The following is a 15854-nucleotide window of genomic DNA, read 5'->3' on the forward strand; positions in this document are numbered from 1 at the left end:
GGTATCTACTCTGTGTTGCCTTATACCAAACCTCATATTGACTGATGCCCTCACCCAATTTAGGGGTGCCCTACTCTAAATCTCCCAAAAGGTAATGTCCTGCCCCAATTCTCTCATTCAGTGCAACACAACATAACTCACCCGCTTAGCTCTGAACTGCAAAAATTCAGTGATTATCACGATGCCCTGTTGCAAATTCTCACATTTCGATAAGCCCTTTCCAAATTGATTCCATTTCGTCATTTCTTCCAATGATTCTCCAATTTAGTGGAGAGCTGACAGCATTCTTAAATTTAGACTTGGACAAGTTGGACTGAAGGGTCTGTATCTGTGCTGGACATCTCGAAGGCTTTAATTAGTGCTCCGCTTCCATGTACCAATTCTCCCATTTACCAATCCTGCTCTAATTCGGGGATATCATCAACTCACCCATGGAGTGTTATCCTGCCTCAGTCCTCCCATTTAGACTTTAATGGCACCTGCATGAATTCTCCAATTATTGTTGCTCTGCATCAGTTCCTTTCGTTAATTGTTCCCTGAAACACTTCTTCCACATACAGATACCCTGCTGAATTGTTTTTCATTTTGTGATGCACTGAATTGAATCTCCAATTTACCAATGCTTCCAACATTTCTTCTTTTCCTGATTTCCATGTCCCTATTCCCCAATTTAGACATGTTCTGCTACAATTTTCCAACATATTGGCACTCCCACCAATTTTCCAATGTAACGGCACTGTGCAGCAGATCTCCCATTTATTGGTGCTCACCAGATCTCGCATTTACTCATTGCCCTGTACAAATTCTTCCATTTACTGATGCTTTAGCTCGATTCTACCATTTAAGGGTGCCCTACTCTAATTCTCCCATTTACCAATTCTCTAATTTAGCTCCATGTGCACCAGGACTCTCATTTACTGATGGCCCCCGCACCGATTCTCCAATTCAGTGTTATTTAGCACCATTTCCGCCAATTACTGACGTCCTGAACAAGTTCTCCATTCAGTTTTGCCTTACACCAATCCTCATTTTAACTGATGTTCTCACCCAGTAGGGGTGTCCTACTCTTATTCCTACATCAAGTATTGTCCTGCCCCAATTCTCCCATTTAGTGCTTCACTGAAACTCTCCCATTTGGTGCTAACTGCAGCAATTTGCCATTATCAGATGCCTAGTTCCAAATTCTCTTATTTCGATAAGCCCTTGCCCAATTCTTCCATTTAGTAGTTCCTTGGAATGTTTCTCCAATTTCGTGGAGAGCTGACAGAATTCTAAACTTGAGTTAAAGACAAGTCGGACTGAAGTGTCTGTTTCCGTGTTATACATTTCTATGATTGTATGACTATTTATATCTCCACTGCTCTGCGCCATTTTTCTCCCATTTACCAATCCTGCACAAATCCTGAAACTGCACCTACTCTCCCATTGAGTATTACCCTGCCCAATGTAAGGGCACTTGCAAGAATTCTCTATTTATTGATGACCTGCATCAATTCCTTTCATCTAATTGTTCCCTGAAACACTTCTTCCACGTACGGGTCCCTTGCTGAATTGTTTTCATTTAGTTTTGAACTGAACTGAATCTCAAATTCACTGGTGTTTGCAATATTTCTTTTTATTGATCCCCTGGCCCATATTCCCCAATTTAGACATGCTCTGCTCCAATTTTCTAATATATTGACACACACACCAGTTTTCCAATGTAATGGCTCTGTGCACCGAATCTTCCATTTATTGATTCCAACCAAATACCCCATTTACTCATACCCCTGTACTAATTCTTCCATTTACTGATGCCTGAGCAGATTCTACCATTTAAGGGTGTCCTACTCTAATTCTCCCATTTCCTGGTGCCATGCACTCATTCTCTAATTTAGCTCCACTGTGCACCAGTTCTTCCATTCAGTATTTCCCTGCAACAATTCTCCCATTTAGTAGTCCGCTGCCAGATTTTGCGATCCCTGCATCAAATCTCCAAATTACTGATCGTACACATATCTTCGATTTATTGGTGAAGGCACCAACTCCCCCATTTCGTGGTGTAACTGTGTTGAATCTGGACCACTAATCCTTTTAACATATGTCCTATTTACGAATTCACTGCCCATGTTCTCCCATTTGCTCCAATTCTCGAAGTTATCAGCACCCTGCATCAGGTCTTTCATTTACAGCTAACCCACAACAATTCTCCAATTCAGTGTTGCTTCACACAATTGCCCCCAATCACTCAAGTCCTGAACAAGTTCTCCACTCAGTGTTGCCTTACACCAATCTTCATACTGACTGATGCCCTCCCCCAATTTAGGGGTGCCCTACTCTAAACCTCTGAAAAGGTAATGCCCATCCCCAATTCTCCCATTTCGTGCAACATAATGTAAAACAATTATTTAGTGCAGAACTGCACTGATTCACCCATTATCTGATGCCCTGTTGCAAATTCTCACATTTCAATCAGCCCTTTCCCAATTTTTCTGTTTAGTTATTTCTTCCAATGACTCTACAATTTAGTGGAGAGCTGACAGCATTCTTAAGGTTTGGCTTGGACATGTTGGATTGAAGGGCCTGTTTCCGGGCTGGACATCTCTAGGGCTCTAATTAGTGCTCCACTTCCCTGCACCAATTCTCCCATTTACCAATCCTGCACTAATTCGGGAATATCACCAACTCACCCTTAGACTTACAGTGTGGAAACAGGCCCTTCGGCCCAACAAGTCCACACCGACCCGCCGAAGCGCAACCCACCCATACCCCTACATTTACCCCTTACCTATCACTACGGGCAATTTAGCTTGGCCAATTCACCTGACCCGCACATCTTTGGACTGTGGGAGGAAACCGGAGCACCCGGAGGAAACCCACGCAGACACGGGGAGAACGTGCAAACTCCACACAGTCAGTCGCCTGAGTCGGGAATTGAACCCAGGTCTACAGGCGCTGTGAGGCAGCAGTGCTAACCATTGAGTGTTATCCTGCCTCAGTCCTCCCACTTAGAATTTAATGGCACCTGCATGAAATCTCAAATTATTGTAGCCCTGCATCAATTCCTTCCATTTAGTTGTTCCCTGATACACATCTTCAATGTACACATGCCCTGCTGATTATATTTGTTCATTTAGTAGTGCACTGAACAGAATCTCCAATTGATCAATGATCGCAACATTTCTTTTTATTGATTCCCTGGCCCCGATTCCCCAATTTAGACACGCTCTGCTCCAATTTTCTAATATATGAACACTCACACCAGTTTTCCAATACAACTGCACTGTACACCGTACCTCCCATTTATTGATTCCCACCACATCTCGAATTTACTCATACCCCTGAACTAATTCTTCCATTTACTGATGCCCTAGCCCGATTCTACCATTTAAGGGTGCCCTTATCGAATTCTCTCATTTACTGGTGCCATGCACCCTTTCTCGAATTGAGCTCCACTGTGCACCAGTTCTTCCATTTAGTATTTCCTGCAACAATTCTCCCATTTAGTAGTCTGTTGCCAGAATTCTCTCATCTTGCGATCCCTGCATCAAATCTCCAAATTCCCAACACTGCAAATATCTCCCCTTTGGTGGTACACTGCACCAACTCCTTCATTTCGGTGGTACACTGTATTGAATCTGGACCTCTAATCATTTGCAATATTTGTCCAATTTACTGATTCATTGCCCGTGTTCTCCCCTTTGCTCCAATTCTTGAAGATATCAGCACCCTGCAATAGGTCACTCATTTACTGAAACCCCACACCAATTCTCCAATTCAGTGTTGCTTAGTACCATTCCCATTAATTGTTGATGTCCTGAATACGTTCTCCACTCAGTATTGCCTTACACCAATCACCATACTGACTGGTGATTGGTGTAAGGCAATCCTCCCATTTAAGGGTGCCCTACTCTAATTCTCCCATTTACCGTTGCCATGCACCAATTCTCTAATTTAGCTCCACTGTGCACCAGGTCACTCATTCGCTGATGGCCCGCACCAATTCTCCAATTCAGTGTTGCTTCGCACCAAATACCCCAACTACTGACGTCCTGAACAAGTTCTCCACTCAGTATTGTCTTACACCAATCCCCATACTGACTGATGCCCTCGCCCAATTTAGGGGTGCCCTACTCTAAATCTCCCAAAACGTATTGTCCTGCTCCAATCCTCCCATTTAGTGCAACACAACATAACTCACCCATTTAGTGCTGAACTGCACTAATTCACCCATGATCTGATGCCCTGTTGTAAATGCCGATAAACCCTTTCCACAATTTTCCATTTATTTGTTTCTGGTCTTCAATTTAGTGGAGAGCTGCCAGCATTCTTCAATTTAGGCGTGGAGACGTTGCACTGAAGTGTCTGTTTCCGTGCTGTACATCTCTAAGGCTGTAATTAGTGCTCCACTTCCCTGCACCAATTCTCCCATTTCCCAATCCTGCACTAATTCGGGAATTTCACCAACTCACCCATTGAGTGTTATCCTGCCTCAGTCCTCCCACTTAGACTTTAATGGCACCTGCATGAATTCTCCAATTATTGTTACTCTGCATCAATTCCTTCCGTTTAGTTATTCACTCATACACATCTTCAAGGTATAGATGCCCCGCTGATTATATTTGTTCATTTAGTAGGGCACTGAACAGAATCTCCAATAGACCAATGATCGCAACATTTCTTTTTATTGATTCCCTGGCCCCGATTCCCCAATTTAGACACGCTCTGCTCCAATTCTACCGTTTAAGGGTGCGCTACTCTAATTCTCCCATTTACTGTTGCCAAGCACCCATTCTCTAATTTAGCTCCACTGTGCACCAGGTCTCTCATTTTCTGATGGCCCCCGCACCGATTCTCCAATTCAGTGTTGCTTAGCACCATTTCCCCCAATTCCTCATGTCCTGAACAAGTTCTCCATTCAGTTTTGCCTTACACCAGTCCTCATACTGACTGATGCCCTCGCCCAATTTAGGGATGCCCTACTCTCATTCCCGCATCAAGTATTGTCCTGCCCCAATTCTCCCATTCACTGCTAAACTGAAACTCTCCCATTTGGTGTCAACTGCAGCAATTTGCCATTATCGGGTGCCCTGTTCCAAATTCTCTTTTGGCATTTCTTCTAGTTAGTAGTTCCTTGGAATGATTCTCCCATTTCTGGAGCGCTGCCAGAATTCTAAAATTGAGTTAAAGACAAGTTGGACTGCGTGTATGTTTCCATGGTGTACATCTCTATGATTGTATGACTATTTATGACTCCGCTGCTCTGCGCCATTTCTCCCATTTACCAAACCTGTACAAATCCTGAAACTGCACCAACTCTCCCATTGGTATTACCCTGCCCTATTTAAGGGCACCTGCAAGAATTCTCCAATTATTGATGACCTGCATCAATTCCTTCCATCTAATTGTTCCCTGAAACACCTCTTCCACGTACAGGTGCCCTGCTGAATTGCTTTCATTTAGTGGTGAACTGAACTGAATCTCAAATTCACCGATGCTTCCAATATTTGTTTTTATTGATCCCCAGGCCCCTATTCCCCAGATTAGATATGCACTGCTCCAGTTTTATAATATATTGACACACACACCGTTTTTCGAATGCAATGGCTCTGGGCACCGAATCTCCCATTTATTGATTCCCACCAAGTCTCCCATTTACTTATACCCCTGTACTAATTCTTCCATTTACTGATGCCTTAGCAGATTCTACCATTTAAGGGTGCACTACTCTAATTCTCCCATTTCCTGGTGCCATGCATTCATTCTCTAATTTAGCTCCACTGTGCACCAGTTCTCCCATTCAGTATTTCCCTTCAATTATTCTCCCATTTAATAGTCCACTGCCAGAATTCTCTCATCTTGCGATTACTGCATCAAATCTCCAAATTACCGATCCTACACATATCTTCCCTTTAGTGGTAAACAGCACCAACTCCCCCATTTCGTGGTGCACTGTATTGAATCTGGAACAATAATCCTTTCCAACATTTGTCCTGTTTACTGACTCACTCCCCGCGCTCTCCCATTTGCTCCAATTCGCGAAGTTATCAGCACCCTGCAACAGGTCTTTCATTTACTGATACCCCACAACAATTCTCCAATTCAGTGTTGCTTAGCACCATTTCCCCCAATTCCTGATTTCCTGAACAAGGTATCTACTCTGTGTTGCCTTATACCAAACCTCATATTGACTGATGCCCTCACCCAATTTAGGGGTGCCCTACTCTAAATCTCCCAAAAGGTAATGTCCTGCCCCAATTCTCTCATTCAGTGCAACACAACATAACTCACCCGCTTAGCTCTGAACTGCAAAAATTCAGTGATTATCACGATGCCCTGTTGCAAATTCTCACATTTCGATAAGCCCTTTCCAAATTGATTCCATTTCGTCATTTCTTCCAATGATTCTCCAATTTAGTGGAGAGCTGACAGCATTCTTAAATTTAGACTTGGACAAGTTGGACTGAAGGGTCTGTATCTGTGCTGGACATCTCGAAGGCTTTAATTAGTGCTCCGCTTCCATGTACCAATTCTCCCATTTACCAATCCTGCTCTAATTCGGGGATATCATCAACTCACCCATGGAGTGTTATCCTGCCTCAGTCCTCCCACTTAGACTTTAATGGCACATGCATGAATTCTCCAATTATTGTTGCTCTGCATCAGTTCCTTTCGTTAATTGTTCCCTGAAACACTTCTTCCACATACAGATACCCTGCTGAATTGTTTTTCATTTTGTGATGCACTGAATTGAATCTCCAATTTACCAATGCTTCCAACATTTCTTCTTTTCCTGATTTCCATGTCCCTATTCCCCAATTTAGACATGTTCTGCTACAATTTTCCAACATATTGGCACTCCCACCAATTTTCCAATGTAACGGCACTGTGCAGCAGATCTCCCATTTATTGGTGCTCACCAGATCTCGCATTTACTCATTGCCCTGTACAAATTCTTCCATTTACTGATGCTTTAGCTCGATTCTACCATTTAAGGGTGCCCTACTCTAATTCTCCCATTTACCAATTCTCTAATTTAGCTCCACTGTGCACCAGGACTCTCATTTACTGATGGCCCCCGCACCGATTCTCCAATTCAGTGTTATTTAGCACCATTTCCGCCAATTACTGACGTCCTGAACAAGTTCTCCATTCAGTTTTGCCTTACACCAATCCTCATTTTAACTGATGTTCTCACCCAGTAGGGGTGTCCTACTCTTATTCCTACATCAAGTATTGTCCTGCCCCAATTCTCCCATTTAGTGCTTCACTGAAACTCTCCCATTTGGTGCTAACTGCAGCAATTTGCCATTATCAGATGCCTAGTTCCAAATTCTCTTATTTCGATAAGCCCTTGCCCAATTCTTCCATTTAGTAGTTCCTTGGAATGTTTCTCCAATTTCGTGGAGAGCTGACAGAATTCTAAACTTGAGTTAAAGACAAGTCGGACTGAAGTGTCTGTTTCCGTGTTATACATTTCTATGATTGTATGACTATTTATATCTCCACTGCTCTGCGCCATTTTTCTCCCATTTACCAATCCTGCACAAATCCTGAAACTGCACCTACTCTCCCATTGAGTATTACCCTGCCCAATGTAAGGGCACTTGCAAGAATTCTCTATTTATTGATGACCTGCATCAATTCCTTCCATCTAATTGTTCCCTGAAACACTTCTTCCACGTACGGGTCCCTTGCTGAATTGTTTTCATTTAGTTTTGAACTGAACTGAATCTCAAATTCACTGGTGTTTGCAATATTTCTTTTTATTGATCCCCTGGCCCATATTCCCCAATTTAGACATGCTCTGCTCCAATTTTCTAATATATTGACACACACACCAGTTTTCCAATGTAATGGCTCTGTGCACCGAATCTTCCATTTATTGATTCCAACCAAATACCCCATTTACTCATACCCCTGTACTAATTCTTCCATTTACTGATGCCTGAGCAGATTCTACCATTTAAGGGTGTCCTACTCTAATTCTCCCATTTCCTGGTGCCATGCACTCATTCTCTAATTTAGCTCCACTGCGCACCAGTTCTTCCATTCAGTATTTCCCTGCAACAATTCTCCCATTTAGTAGTCCGCTGCCAGAATTTGCGATCCCTGCATCAAATCTCCAAATTACTGATCGTACACATATCTTCGATTTATTGGTGAAGGCACCAACTCCCCCATTTCGTGGTGTAACTGTGTTGAATCTGGACCACTAATCCTTTTAACATATGTCCTATTTACGAATTCACTGCCCATGTTCTCCCATTTGCTCCAATTCTCGAAGTTATCAGCACCCTGCATCAGGTCTTTCATTTACAGTTAACCCACAACAATTCTCCAATTCAGTGTTGCTTCACACAATTGCCCCCAATCACTCAAGTCCTGAACAAGTTCTCCACTCAGTGTTGCCTTACACCAATCTTCATACTGACTGATGCCCTCCCCCAATTTAGGGGTGCCCTACTCTAAACCTCTGAAAAGGTAATGCCCATCCCCAATTCTCCCATTTCGTGCAACATAATGTAAAACAATTATTTAGTGCAGAACTGCACTGATTCACCCATTATCTGATGCCCTGTTGCAAATTCTCACATTTCAATCAGCCCTTTCCCAATTTTTCTGTTTAGTTATTTCTTCCAATGACTCTACAATTTAGTGGAGAGCTGACAGCATTCTTAAGTTTTGGCTTGGACAAGTTGGACTGAAGGGCCTGTTTCCGGGCTGGACATCTCTAGGGCTCTAATTCGTGCTCCACTTCCCTGCACCAATTCTCCCATTTACCAATCCTGCACTAATTCGGGAATATCACCAACTCACCCATTGAGTGTTATCCTGCCTCAGTCCTCCCACTTAGAATTTAATGGCACCTGCATGAAATCTCAAATTATTGTAGCCCTGCATCAATTCCTTCCATTTAGTTGTTCCCTGATACACATCTTCAATGTACACATGCCCTGCTGATTATATTTGTTCATTTAGTAGTGCACTGAAGCGAATCTCCAATAGACCAATGATCGCAACATTTCTTTTTATTGATTCCCTGGCCCCTATTCCCCAATTTAGACACGCTCTGCTCCAATTTTCTAATATATGAACACTCACACCAGTTTTCCAATACAACTGCACTGTACACCGTACCTCCCATTCATTGATTCCCACCACATCTCGAATTTACTCATACCCCTGAACTAATTCTTCCATTTACTGATGCCCGAGCCTGATTCTACCATTTAAGGGTGCCCTTATCGAATTCTCTCATTTACTGGTGCCATGCACCCTTTCTCGAATTGAGCTCCACTGTGCACCAGTTCTTCCATTTAGTATTTCCTGCAACAATTCTCCCATTTAGTAGTCTGTTGCCAGAATTCTCTCATCTTGCGATCCCTGCATCAAATCTCCAAATTCCCAACACTGCAAATATCTCCCCTTTGGTGGTACACTGCACCAACTCCTTCATTTCGGTGGTACACTGTATTGAATCTGGACCTCTAATCATTTGCAATATTTGTCCAATTTACTGATTCATTGCCCGTGTTCTCCCCTTTGCTCCAATTCTTGAAGATATCAGCACCCTGCAATAGGTCACTCATTTACTGAAACCCCACACCAATTCTCCAATTCAGTGTTGCTTAGTACCATTCCCATTAATTGTTGATGTCCTGAATACGTTCTCCACTCAGTATTGCCTTACACCAATCACCATACTGACTGGTGATTGGTGTAAGGCAATCCTCCCATTTAAGGGTGCCCTACTCTAATTCTCCCATTTACCGTTGCCATGCACCAATTCTCTAATTTAGCTCCACTGTGCACCAGGTCACTCATTCGCTGATGGCCCGCACCAATTCTCCAATTCAGTGTTGCTTCGCACCAAATACCCCAACTACTGACGTCCTGAACAAGTTCTCCACTCAGTATTGTCTTACACCAATCCCCATACTGACTGATGCCCTCGCCCAATTTAGGGGTGCCCTACTCTAAATCTCCCAAAACGTATTGTCCTGCTCCAATCCTCCCATTTAGTGCAACACAACATAACTCACCCATTTAGTGCTGAACTGCACTAATTCACCCATGATCTGATGCCCTGTTGTAAATGCCGATAAACCCTTTCCACAATTTTCCATTTATTTGTTTCTGGTCTTCAATTTAGTGGAGAGCTGCCAGCATTCTTCAATTTAGGCGTGGAGACGTTGCACTGAAGTGTCTGTTTCCGTGCTGTACATCTCTAAGGCTGTAATTAGTGCTCCACTTCCCTGCACCAATTCTCCCATTTCCCAATCCTGCACTAATTCGGGAATTTCACCAACTCACCCATTGAGTGTTATCCTGCCTCAGTCCTCCCACTTAGACTTTAATGGCACCTGCATGAATTCTCCAATTATTGTTACTCTGCATCAATTCCTTCCGTTTAGTTATTCACTCATACACATCTTCAAGGTATAGATGCCCCGCTGATTATATTTGTTCATTTAGTAGTGCACTGAACAGAATCTCCAATAGACCAATGATCGCAACATTTCTTTTTATTGATTCCCTGGCCCCGATTCCCCAATTTAGACACGCTCTGCTCCAATTCTACCGTTTAAGGGTGCGCTACTCTAATTCTCCCATTTACTGTTGCCAAGCACCCATTCTCTAATTTAGCTCCACTGTGCACCAGGTCTCTCATTTTCTGATGGCCCCCGCACCGATTCTCCAATTCAGTGTTGCTTAGCACCATTTCCCCCAATTCCTCATGTCCTGAACAAGTTCTCCATTCAGTTTTGCCTTACACCAGTCCTCATACTGACTGATGCCCTCGCCCAATTTAGGGATGCCCTACTCTCATTCCCGCATCAAGTATTGTCCTGCCCCAATTCTCCCATTCACTGCTAAACTGAAACTCTCCCATTTGGTGTCAACTGCAGCAATTTGCCATTATCGGGTGCCCTGTTCCAAATTCTCTTTTGGCATTTCTTCCAGTTAGTAGTTCCTTGGAATGATTCTCCCATTTCTGGAGCGCTGCCAGAATTCTAAAATTGAGTTAAAGACAAGTTGGACTGCGTGTATGTTTCCATGGTGTACATCTCTATGATTGTATGACTATTTATGACTCCGCTGCTCTGCGCCATTTCTCCCATTTACCAAACCTGTACAAATCCTGAAACTGCACCAACTCTCCCATTGGTATTACCCTGCCCTATTTAAGGGCACCTGCAAGAATTCTCCAATTATTGATGACCTGCATCAATTCCTTCCATCTAATTGTTCCCTGAAACACCTCTTCCACGTACAGGTGCCCTGCTGAATTGCTTTCATTTAGTGGTGAACTGAACTGAATCTCAAATTCACCGATGCTTCCAATATTTGTTTTTATTGATCCCCAGGCCCCTATTCCCCAGATTAGATATGCACTGCTCCAGTTTTATAATATATTGACACACACACCGTTTTTCGAATGCAATGGCTCTGGGCACCGAATCTCCCATTTATTGATTCCCACCAAGTCTCCCATTTACTTATACCCCTGTACTAATTCTTCCATTTACTGATGCCTTAGCAGATTCTACCATTTAAGGGTGCACTACTCTAATTCTCCCATTTCCTGGTGCCATGCATTCATTCTCTAATTTAGCTCCACTGTGCACCAGTTCTCCCATTCAGTATTTCCCTTCAATTATTCTCCCATTTAATAGTCCACTGCCAGAATTCTCTCATCTTGCGATTACTGCATCAAATCTCCAAATTACCGATCCTACACATATCTTCCCTTTAGTGGTAAACAGCACCAACTCCCCCATTTCGTGGTGCACTGTATTGAATCTGGAACAATAATCCTTTCCAACATTTGTCCTGTTTACTGACTCACTCCCCGCGCTCTCCCATTTGCTCCAATTCGCGAAGTTATCAGCACCCTGCAACAGGTCTTTCATTTACTGATACCCCACAACAATTCTCCAATTCAGTGTTGCTTAGCACCATTTCCCCCAATTCCTGATTTCCTGAACAAGGTATCTACTCTGTGTTGCCTTATACCAAACCTCATATTGACTGATGCCCTCACCCAATTTAGGGGTGCCCTACTCTAAATCTCCCAAAAGGTAATGTCCTGCCCCAATTCTCTCATTCAGTGCAACACAACATAACTCACCCGCTTAGCTCTGAACTGCAAAAATTCAGTGATTATCACGATGCCCTGTTGCAAATTCTCACATTTCGATAAGCCCTTTCCAAATTGATTCCATTTCGTCATTTCTTCCAATGATTCTCCAATTTAGTGGAGAGCTGACAGCATTCTTAAATTTAGACTTGGACAAGTTGGACTGAAGGGTCTGTATCTGTGCTGGACATCTCGAAGGCTTTAATTAGTGCTCCGCTTCCATGTACCAATTCTCCCATTTACCAATCCTGCTCTAATTCGGGGATATCATCAACTCACCCATGGAGTGTTATCCTGCCTCAGTCCTCCCACTTAGACTTTAATGGCACATGCATGAATTCTCCAATTATTGTTGCTCTGCATCAGTTCCTTTCGTTAATTGTTCCCTGAAACACTTCTTCCACATACAGATACCCTGCTGAATTGTTTTTCATTTTGTGATGCACTGAATTGAATCTCCAATTTACCAATGCTTCCAACATTTCTTCTTTTCCTGATTTCCATGTCCCTATTCCCCAATTTAGACATGTTCTGCTACAATTTTCCAACATATTGGCACTCCCACCAATTTTCCAATGTAACGGCACTGTGCAGCAGATCTCCCATTTATTGGTGCTCACCAGATCTCGCATTTACTCATTGCCCTGTACAAATTCTTCCATTTACTGATGCTTTAGCTCGATTCTACCATTTAAGGGTGCCCTACTCTAATTCTCCCATTTACCAATTCTCTAATTTAGCTCCACTGTGCACCAGGACTCTCATTTACTGATGGCCCCCGCACCGATTCTCCAATTCAGTGTTATTTAGCACCATTTCCGCCAATTACTGACGTCCTGAACAAGTTCTCCATTCAGTTTTGCCTTACACCAATCCTCATTTTAACTGATGTTCTCACCCAGTAGGGGTGTCCTACTCTTATTCCTACATCAAGTATTGTCCTGCCCCAATTCTCCCATTTAGTGCTTCACTGAAACTCTCCCATTTGGTGCTAACTGCAGCAATTTGCCATTATCAGATGCCTAGTTCCAAATTCTCTTATTTCGATAAGCCCTTGCCCAATTCTTCCATTTAGTAGTTCCTTGGAATGTTTCTCCAATTTCGTGGAGAGCTGACAGAATTCTAAACTTGAGTTAAAGACAAGTCGGACTGAAGTGTCTGTTTCCGTGTTATACATTTCTATGATTGTATGACTATTTATATCTCCACTGCTCTGCGCCATTTTTCTCCCATTTACCAATCCTGCACAAATCCTGAAACTGCACCTACTCTCCCATTGAGTATTACCCTGCCCAATGTAAGGGCACTTGCAAGAATTCTCTATTTATTGATGACCTGCATCAATTCCTTCCATCTAATTGTTCCCTGAAACACTTCTTCCACGTACGGGTCCCTTGCTGAATTGTTTTCATTTAGTTTTGAACTGAACTGAATCTCAAATTCACTGGTGTTTGCAATATTTCTTTTTATTGATCCCCTGGCCCATATTCCCCAATTTAGACATGCTCTGCTCCAATTTTCTAATATATTGACACACACACCAGTTTTCCAATGTAATGGCTCTGTGCACCGAATCTTCCATTTATTGATTCCAACCAAATACCCCATTTACTCATACCCCTGTACTAATTCTTCCATTTACTGATGCCTGAGCAGATTCTACCATTTAAGGGTGTCCTACTCTAATTCTCCCATTTCCTGGTGCCATGCACTCATTCTCTAATTTAGCTCCACTGCGCACCAGTTCTTCCATTCAGTATTTCCCTGCAACAATTCTCCCATTTAGTAGTCCGCTGCCAGAATTTGCGATCCCTGCATCAAATCTCCAAATTACTGATCGTACACATATCTTCGATTTATTGGTGAAGGCACCAACTCCCCCATTTCGTGGTGTAACTGTGTTGAATCTGGACCACTAATCCTTTTAACATATGTCCTATTTACGAATTCACTGCCCATGTTCTCCCATTTGCTCCAATTCTCGAAGTTATCAGCACCCTGCATCAGGTCTTTCATTTACAGTTAACCCACAACAATTCTCCAATTCAGTGTTGCTTCACACAATTGCCCCCAATCACTCAAGTCCTGAACAAGTTCTCCACTCAGTGTTGCCTTACACCAATCTTCATACTGACTGATGCCCTCCCCCAATTTAGGGGTGCCCTACTCTAAACCTCTGAAAAGGTAATGCCCATCCCCAATTCTCCCATTTCGTGCAACATAATGTAAAACAATTATTTAGTGCAGAACTGCACTGATTCACCCATTATCTGATGCCCTGTTGCAAATTCTCACATTTCAATCAGCCCTTTCCCAATTTTTCTGTTTAGTTATTTCTTCCAATGACTCTACAATTTAGTGGAGAGCTGACAGCATTCTTAAGTTTTGGCTTGGACAAGTTGGACTGAAGGGCCTGTTTCCGGGCTGGACATCTCTAGGGCTCTAATTCGTGCTCCACTTCCCTGCACCAATTCTCCCATTTACCAATCCTGCACTAATTCGGGAATATCACCAACTCACCCATTGAGTGTTATCCTGCCTCAGTCCTCCCACTTAGAATTTAATGGCACCTGCATGAAATCTCAAATTATTGTAGCCCTGCATCAATTCCTTCCATTTAGTTGTTCCCTGATACACATCTTCAATGTACACATGCCCTGCTGATTATATTTGTTCATTTAGTAGTGCACTGAAGCGAATCTCCAATAGACCAATGATCGCAACATTTCTTTTTATTGATTCCCTGGCCCCTATTCCCCAATTTAGACACGCTCTGCTCCAATTTTCTAATATATGAACACTCACACCAGTTTTCCAATACAACTGCACTGTACACCGTACCTCCCATTCATTGATTCCCACCACATCTCGAATTTACTCATACCCCTGAACTAATTCTTCCATTTACTGATGCCCGAGCCTGATTCTACCATTTAAGGGTGCCCTTATCGAATTCTCTCATTTACTGGTGCCATGCACCCTTTCTCGAATTGAGCTCCACTGTGCACCAGTTCTTCCATTTAGTATTTCCTGCAACAATTCTCCCATTTAGTAGTCTGTTGCCAGAATTCTCTCATCTTGCGATCCCTGCATCAAATCTCCAAATTCCCAACACTGCAAATATCTCCCCTTTGGTGGTACACTGCACCAACTCCTTCATTTCGGTGGTACACTGTATTGAATCTGGACCTCTAATCATTTGCAATATTTGTCCAATTTACTGATTCATTGCCCGTGTTCTCCCCTTTGCTCCAATTCTTGAAGATATCAGCACCCTGCAATAGGTCACTCATTTACTGAAACCCCACACCAATTCTCCAGTTCAGTGTTGCTTAGTACCATTCCCATTAATTGTTGATGTCCTGAATACGTTCTCCACTCAGTATTGCCTTACACCAATCACCATACTGACTGGTGATTGGTGTAAGGCAATCCTCCCATTTAAGGGTGCCCTACTCTAATTCTCCCATTTACTGTTGCCATGCACCAATTCTCTAATTTAGCTCCACTGTGCACCAGGTCACTCATTCGCTGATGGCCCGCACCAATTCTCTAATTCAGTGTTGCTTCGCACCAAATACCCCAACTACTGACGTCCTGAACAAGTTCTCCACTCAGTATTGTCTTACACCAATCCCCATACTGACTGATGCCCTCGCCCAATTTAGGGGTGCCCTACTCTAAATCTCCCAAAACGTATTGTCCTGCTCCAATCCTCCCATTTAGTGCA

This window comes from Hemiscyllium ocellatum, chromosome 42, assembly GCF_020745735.1.
Source record: "Hemiscyllium ocellatum isolate sHemOce1 chromosome 42, sHemOce1.pat.X.cur, whole genome shotgun sequence".
Lineage (NCBI taxonomy): Eukaryota > Metazoa > Chordata > Chondrichthyes > Orectolobiformes > Hemiscylliidae > Hemiscyllium > Hemiscyllium ocellatum.